The following is a 9,644-nucleotide window of genomic DNA, read 5'->3' as shown; positions in this document are numbered from 1 at the left end:
TGTAATGAATCTTGATCCCGATCGAAATAGTAGCAAGCTTCGACTATGAGAATTTGCGATATAACTTCACTTAGATATGCCTAAATTATTAAGTTGATCAGGTACGTATCATGTACTCGTATTTGAATTTCGATTTGGATTGAATGAAGGGTATAAGTGATGCAATTTTGAAAGAGTGTTATGACTATAAATGTGATTCTTTGAAAGAGCGTTATGAAGGGTATAAGCTAATATTAAGCATTTAATTTCTCATATATTCACTGTCACACAAAAATTTATGTAATTAAAACACAAAATAAATTTTGGCTCGGTAATGTGGTCTCGAAACCACATTCCACCGTGGTCTAATTAGGGTTGTCACAACTCTCCCCACATAAGAAATTTTCGTCCCGAAAATCTTACCGGTGAATAATTTTGGATATCGATCCTTCATAGAGTCCTCAAGTTCCCAAGTGGCTTCTTCAATTCGTGTTTATGCCACAACACCTTCACTAATGGGATTTTCTTATTTCGCAACTCTTTTACTTCACGCATCAAAAGGCAAACCGGTTCTTCTTCATAACTCAAGTTAAGTGAATCTCGATCTCGATGGAGTGATTACGCATGACGGTCGGACCTATATTGTCGAAGCATCGAGACATGGAAAACGTTATGAATCTTTTCAAGCTCGAGGGCAAAATTAATCGGTATGCAATCGGTCCAACTCGCTTGGATACTTCATACGGACCGATGAACCTCGGACTTAGTTTGCCCTTACGACCAAATCTAAGCACCTTCTTCCGTGGTGAAACTTTGAGAAATACTTTGTCTCCAACCCGATATTCAATGTCTTTTCTTTTCGAATCCGATACGACTTTTGACGATCCGGCGGTTTTCAAAGTTTCACGAATTACTCGAACTTTCGCCAAAGATCCTTAATCAAATCAACCCCAAAAATTTTACTTTCACTAAGTTCACCAAAATAATAGGGTACGGCATTTATGACCGTATAAGGCCTCGTAAGGTGCCATCTTAATGCTTGATTGAAAGCTATTGTTGTAAGTTTAATTCACCAAAGGCAAATATCTTTCCCATGAACCACAAAACTCTAAGACGCAACATCTCAACATATCCTCGAGTATCCGAATTATTCGCTCAGATTGGCCATCATCTGGGATGAAATGTGGTGCTAAATGCATCTTAGTACCCAACGCTTCTTGTAACTTTTTCCAAAATCGCGATGTAAATCTTGGGTCTCTATCCGACACGATAGAAATAGGTACCCCATGCAATCGAACAATTTAGGAGATGTATAATTCGCCAATTTATCGAGCGAAAAATCATGCATTTTAGGGATAAAATGAGCGGACTTGGTCAATCTATCAACAATAACCCAGATTGCATCTTTCTTGCTTGATGACAATGGCAATCCAGATACAAAATCCATCTTTACCCGATCCCACTTCCATTCGGGTATCTTGATCGGCTGAAGTAATCCTGACGGCACTTGATGTTCCGCTTTTACTTGTTGGCATATCAAACACCTTGAAACAAATTCGAAATGTCTCGTTTCATACCGGCCACCAAAATTGACGTTTGGTCATTGAACATTTTAGTACTACCGGTGGATGACATTCGACTCATCGTGAGCCTCGTCCAAAATCATCGAAATAAGTTTCAATTTCTTGGAACACATAATCGACCTCTGAACGTCAAGCAATCATTGTCGCCAATCCAAACTCCGATTCCTCATTCAAGCACATTCAGCTCGTTTAGTGACCAATTCAGATCGACTTTCGGGATTCAAGTATTTGACGAATCAATAATGGTTTGGCCTCTAATTCAGCTACTAGCACCCCATCGGGTGAGATGGACAAGTGAGCATTCACCGCCTCAAAGCAAACAAAGCTTTTCGACTTAAAGCATCGGCAACCACGTTAGCCTTTCCCGGTGATAATCAATAACAAGTTCATAGTCTTTCAACAACTCAAGCCAACGCCTTTGTCGCAGATTTAGATCTCTTTGAGTCATCAAATATTTAAGACTTTTGTGGTCCGAATAAATATGACACCTTTCCCCAAACAAGTAATGCCGCCATATTTTCGTGGCAAACACTATGGCTGCAAATTCAAGATCATGGGTCGGATAGTTTCTCTCATGCGGCTTTAATTGTCTCGACGCAGAAGCCACAACTCGACCTTCTTGCATCAACACACAACCTAGCCCAAGTAAGGATGCATCACTATAAATGACAAACTCTTTGCCGAATCGGTTGTACTAGCAGCTTCGAGCTTCAGCAAATGTGTCTTTAGTCGATCGAAACTCTTCGACGTTTTTCATTCATTCAAACTCAACATCTTTTGGAGTAGTTTCATCAATCTGCAGCTATCATCGAGAAACCCCTTACAAACCGTCGGTAGTATCCGCAAGTCCCAAAAGCTCCTAACTTTAGTAACATTCCTTGAGGTTTCAATCGAGTATGGCGAAATTTTGTTCGGATCCACTCTAACACCGATGCGGACACCACGTGCCCCAAAAAGCTAACCTCTTTCAACCAAAATTCACATTTATCAATTTTATGTATAATCGCTTATCTCGCAAAATCGTAATACTAACCTCAAATGCTCGGCGTGTTCGGCTTCACCTTGTGAATAAACTAAAATATCATCAATAAACACAACCACAAATCGATCCAAGTATGGCTGAATACTGATTTATTAAATCCATAAATACCGCAGGGCATTAGTGAGCCCAAACGGCATCACTAAGAATTCAGAGTGACCGTACCTTGTTCTAAAAGCGGTTTTGGGTATGTCCGAGTCTCGAACCCTCAACTGATAATAACCAGATCTCAAATCTATCTTGGAAAATACTGAGACTCCCTTTAATTGATCAAACAAATCATCAATACGTGGCAACGGGTATTTATTCTTTATGGTCACTTTATTCAACTGACGATAGTCGATGAACAATCTCATGGTTCCATCCTTCTTTTTCACAAACAATACGGGTGCGCCCCATGGAGAAAAACTCGGTCGAGCGAAACCTCTATCCATCAATTCTTGCAATTGAACTTTCAATTCCTTTAATTCCGTTAATGCCATACGATATGGGGCTATTGAGATTGGCGTGGTACCAGGTACAATCTCGATGTCAATTCCACCTCTCGAACCGGTGGCAACCCCAGAACTCCTCGTGAAAAACATCCGAATACTCACAAACCATCGGTATCGATTCAAGTTTCCTTTCCATCTCTTTGCTATCAAATACATACGCAAGGTATGTTTCACACCCTTTTGACATATCTCGAGCGGTCATTGAAGATATTACCGGCACCCCTTCAAATCGGTAGACTCAACTCGGACTACCTCATCATGTGCACTCCTCAAATCGATGGTTTTTTTTGCGCTTCACCATCGCATCATGTACGATCAACCAATCCATACCAAGAATGACATAAATTAGTCAAACGGTAAAAGCATCAAATCGGCCGAAAAGCATTCTCGGATTATTAGAGGCATCTCTTACACACTTTATCAACAAGTACGATTGACCCAAAGGGTTTGACACTCGAATTACGAACTCAGTAGACTCAACAGGTAGAGTCTTACTGGATGCTAAGGTTTCACATACATATGAATGAGTAGAGCCAGGGTCAATCAATGCAATCACATTAGTATCAAAGAGAGTGAAAGTACCAGTGATGACGTCAGGGGAGGATGCCTCCTCTCGTGCGCGAATGGCATATGCTCTAGCAGAGTACGGTCTCACTCGAACAGTAGTGTCGAGGCCCTCTCGACTACCACCCCTACCTCCTAAAATTCTCGGTGGTCTACCTCTAGCTGTCACTCCACTAGGTCTTGCACCTTGCATCTTATTCTTCTCATCAAGCTCCGTGCAATCTCTAATGAAGTGGTCCTTCGAACCGCATCCGTAACAGGCCCTGTTAGTAGACTTACCCCAACATTCACCTAGGTGTCGTCTTCCACATTGGGGGCATTCAGGTTTCTCTTGACGATTATTGCCCACACTAGCTACCGAAGTAGCTCGGGAGTCTGTCGATGGTCGTGCTCTGATGGAAATTCCCGCAGTCGTCCTCGACTTACTAGTGTCCTCCCTGAACTTCTTTACAGTCGAGAACGGAGCTTTACCCGTCGATCTTTTACGATAGTATCTAGCTTCAAATTCAGCCTTCTTCTTCTCCTTTCCAAGTTCTTCCGCCTTGCAGGCTCGTTCGACTAGTGTTACGAACTCCTTTATCTCCAAAATACCCACTAGTAGCTTTAAATCTTCATTCAATCCTTCTTCAAATCTTTTGCACATAGCAACCTCATCGGCCACACACTCCCGCATACCGATCGAGTCTTACAAACTCATGTTCAGATTCAGACATCGTCATACAACCTTGCTTGAGTTCCAAGAATTCCTTACGCTTTTTATCGATAAACCATTGACTAATATACTTCTTTCAAATTTGCTTTGAAAGAAATCCCAAGTAACTCGCTCGTTTGGGACTATGGAAATCAAGGTCCTCCACCAATAGTAGGTCGAGTCCCGCAACAAGGATATAGCACACTTTAGACATTCATCGGTGTGCATGATAGTTCATCAAACACCGAATGGTGTTATCAAGCCGAACTTCGCCCTTTCGGCATCATCAAGAACTATGGCCTGAACTCCTCAGCCCGCGCTTCCTAATCAAGTCTGGTGGCTTACTCAAATTCACAGGATCGATGAATCGATGGCATTACGGGCTCTTGGGGTGGATTATTCAAATTGGAATTGTTGGACAGCCGGATTGGTTCGGGCATATTATGCGACCCACTCATTCATCATGGTAAAGAAGGCTTGTTTAGCCCCTCACCTTGATTATTCGCAGATGACCGAGGTTCAACAGCGGCGTCCCTTGTGCGAGCAGCCGCTACACTTTCAACGTCATCCGCCAAGGTTCTCTCTACACCGGATCCATTTACTAATCAAAACAAAATTTTAACCGTCGAAGTCATCACACATTTAAACATTAACATTAAGGCATGTATAGCTAGACTCATACGTGCTATGGTAGTCCTAGAACCGACTAAACCATAGCTCTGATACCAATTAAATTGTAACACCCCGAACCCGAGACCGTCGCTGGAGTCAAACACGAGGTGTTAACAGACTTCAAACCACTTATTAGAAACTTCCCAGACAAGCTGCCAATCTGCGTATGAGTCGTATTAAAAATCATATCTTGAGTTCTGAAACTCGAAATCTAGTTCCGTAAATTTTTTCTGGAACTATACTCATATATCTATATGGTAGAATTTTTGTAGAATTTTTGGCTGGGCCAATTGGTACATTTTATTGGTTAGAGTCGTCCCTGTTCCTGGGTTCGACTACTCTGACCCTTGTGCATTACGACTTAGATATATCCCTTTACAGAGCTCCAATACTTATACCGTTGGTTTCTAATGAAACTAGACTCAAAAGGGAATCTATAAATATAAAGCATGACTTCTAATTGTCTCTGATTAGTTTAGGGTGAATTTCTAAAGTTGGGATAGGGGATCCAGAAATCGCTCTGGCCCTGTTTCACAAGAGTTTAATTATCTCCTAACATACAGCTCATATGGTCGTTTCGTTTCTTCTATATGGAAATAGACTCATCGAGCTTTGATTACATAATTTATTAATTATTTAAGTCCATTCCTACTATTTTTAGTGATTTTTCAATCTCACGTCATCTGCTGCCAAAGCATCTGTTACTAAAGCAACTATGCCTATTTCGTGATTTCTCCTTGATCTAACTAGTAATTCATCATACATATCACAAATTATGATTATGACTAGCCATGCCAAAGGCTAATCATTGTCAAACATCTCCCTACTACACTATTGCCATATCATGAATTTTAACACCAAAAATAATCAACCATGACATATGGCATAAAAATTGAATTACCAAGACTTGCGACCTAACATTATAGAACCAAATCCAACCTAACATTTATGCCATTTTCGCATGGCTAAAAGTTTACATACCAAATTTCAACAAAACATATTAGCCTATACATTCAAATGTTCTCCTAGACCGACTAAAAAGAAGATACCAAAAGTTGCTAGCCGTGTGATGACTTCGATGACATCCCGAGCACGCAAAAAGACGAGTCCAAGAAACCTAAAGTAGGTGACAAGCAAACACCGAGTGAGTATATAACTCAAGAAGTCATAAGAATTACATTGCCGCTCAGTAATAATATATCATAAGAGAAAATAAATAATGCGGATTAAAATCCTCCATCCATACCCAAAGCGTGCTATAATTCCTTAGGCATTTCGGTTCGATCTCATACCAAGCCCTACTTTGATATTTCATACATTACACCATATGACATTGGATGCATTTATCTTCAAGTATAATCACCACATAGGTTCAAGACTTATCAAGCTCAATTCCAAATATAAAATGTCTATTCCTCATGAGCTCAAGGTGTTTACTCGTACCACTGTCCATGATTGACTCGATAAGGCCGCACACTTAGAGCATGTATATTTATTAGAGAATGTATAATAAGCCCGCACACTTAGTGCTTAATAGTCGAACTCGCACACTTAGTGCTATATAATCAAACTCGCACACTTAGTGCTATACAATTTGAACCCGCACACTTAGTGCCAATCTCATGATCATAAATGTTTACACCCGCACACTTAGTGCCGAAACCAACAACTCAATACATCTCACCTCTTTTCTTTTTCATTCAATACTTTCATCACCCCATGCATACATGTATATATATATGTATATATTTATCATTCCATTCAGCATCATTACATAGACGTTATGACCATTTAAATTAATACAAAATATATGCTTAATGACTTACCTTGTGTTGGGTAAGACGGTTCCAACTCGGCTACTCGATGATCTTTTCTTTGCCTTTGCTTGATTCTCCTCCTTTAACTCCTTGAGCTTAATCAATAAATCAACTAGTTTAACCACCTTGCTAAATATTTATAATCCAATTACACATGCATATGTATGTTAGTATATTCGGCAACCATCCTCACTAATTACCCATTTAGTCGATTATACACATAATCAAAGGTAACCTCACGAATGGGCATACTTATGTATATATATATATACACTTCTGAATGGGCATCACAATTAGATTTAACACCACCTTCATACTCAATTAGATGGTCGAATGTATGTACAATGTCAACTATAACATCATTTAAACATCTAATTTCATCTCATGGACACTTGATCGAATTTTCCGAATCTAGCATATTTTCACATCTATTTGTAACATCATGTAAATCCACATATAACTACATTTCTTAAGTTCCACATCTTAATGCCCATTATAGCCATTCTCATAGTCTAAATCTAAAAATCGTGTGACACCCCTAAAGTGACCCTAGTCGGAAAAGTGGTTTCGGGACCACAAAACCAAGTCATAAAATAATAATTAACCATTATATTTGATGCTTATTATATGTATATAGGCATGTGTGAAAATTTCATGTTTGAATTTTGTTAATTGTAAGTGAATTTTGCTAAATAGGATTTGTGTGAGAAAAATTAGAAATGTGCTAGACAAATGTTAAAGTGGCCTATTGATGCATCTTGGAAAAAATGTTGTCCTTGCATGTCAAAATACCCAAAGGATGGACTAGTGGCCACCATGCTATGGGTTAAAATGTATTTTAGACATTTTATGTTAGTGTTTTATGTTAGAATTAATAAACTAAAGAACATGGGTGATAAAATAATAGTGGTTAGTAGGGGAGAAACAAAAAAAAAAAGAGCTAGGTTGCTCCTCCATTGCCGTGAATGGAAGGAAGAAGAAGAGGGGAAGTTCGGCCAAGGACTCTTGAGATTAAGGTATGTTCAATTCTGTTTTTGAAGGTTTACACATCCTTTGGAGGGTTAGCCTACTTCTATTTATCTCATGGATGAAATTGGAGTTGTTGGAGAGCTAGGATTCGGCTAAGAGGCTTCAAAATTTTAGTTGATGCCTTGATACTACTAGCATGTTAGCTATATGGATGTGTTAAGTTACTTGAAATGTTAGATAAATTTGAACTCCCTACCAAATTCTTTAGGCAACCCATGTTAGAAATTTCGGTATGGAGATGTCTAGATCTTTCGCCATTGTAGCTATGGAGGAATAAAGTTTTGTTTCTTGATAAATTGGATGAATCTTGTTGTATGAGTGCTTGAACAAACTATGATTAAATGGATGCATAGATTCAAAGTGGGAAGAAATGGGCTATTATATTTGATGCTAATGCCGAATATGAAGATGATGAACTTGAATAAATAATATTCAGCTAGCATGATAAGTTATGAAATATTGAGTAGATGATATAATTGATTGATGAAGTGGCTAATAGGGATTTCTAATGAAATTTTGCCAAGGCCGAATGTATCATGAAGTAAATGAAAAAAAAAATGCTAAATGTGCATTATGTGCTTATGTGTGTATTCGGCCATGGAAGTGTGACATGAAACTTTGGTAGGTTTGAGAGATGAATGACTGAATGAACTAGAGGTTATGTATGGATGAATTTTATGCACATGTGTGTGTGTGATATTAGTAGCTAATGGCATTCGACATTGTTTAATTAAAATTAGAAATGAATGCTTGAAAGTTAAATAGGTCGTTCTAATGACCAAATATGCTAAAAGCTAATATATGGACAAATGATACGAATGAATTGTTTTTTTTGAAATGTATATGGTTGCCATATGTATGTGTTTGATTGAGAAGTAAATTTGTTTGATTTAGCTCAAGAGCCTAGAGGATCAAAGTTGGATAAGGAAAGGAAAAAAAAGTGATCAAGAGCCGTCAGAATTGTTCGGCAACTTTCGAGGTAAGTTTTAAGCGATTAAATGTTGAGTAAATTCAACTATAATAGGATATAATGAGTTGATTTAATAAGATATGATGTGGCCATGATATGTCTTAAACCCAAATGGTAAGTTCCTAAGTGTTTGGAATTGGAAATTTAAGAGCAAATTGTAATAATTTGCTCAAGACAGCAGCAGTAACGTGATTTTAGAAAATCACTATAAATGTTTGGTGTGGAATTATAGGCTGAACAAAATATGAAATCAAAGCTTAATTAGTCTAGTTTCTTATAAAAGAGACCGTGTAAGCAAAGAAATTCCCTATAAATAGATATTTAAACTGGTGTGAGACGGTGTCAGAATGACCCCGAAATCCCCTGTTTGGTTTTAAGAAAACCACTATAATTTGTACAAAAATGGTTACAAGATAAAATTTATATGCTTAGACTCCTTAATGAGTCTAGTTTCAAATGAAATCAAATAAAACACACTTCGAATTCTGTACGATGAGAATTTTGATTCGTAGTGAAGACTGGTCAGGATAGTCAAACAGTGAAACAGGGGAAACTTTAAGAAAAATCTGGTATTGATTGGCCACACCTAAAATTCTGAAAATTTTATTGATGAAAGATACATGAGTCTAAATTCGGGGAAAATTAACGGCAATTGATTTTGAGTTCTGTAGCTCCAGGTATAAACAATTTAGTGACTGTTGCTCAGGAACGCCGCTTGTAGTGAATAGGTGATTTTGTTGTAAACTTTGATGAAACTATTTGAGTTGCTTATAAGCTATTGCTGAAATTGATATACAAGAAAAATA

Source organism: Gossypium arboreum, chromosome 12 (genome assembly GCF_025698485.1).
Source record: "Gossypium arboreum isolate Shixiya-1 chromosome 12, ASM2569848v2, whole genome shotgun sequence".
Lineage (NCBI taxonomy): Eukaryota > Viridiplantae > Streptophyta > Magnoliopsida > Malvales > Malvaceae > Gossypium > Gossypium arboreum.
This window is presented reverse-complemented; position numbering follows the sequence as displayed.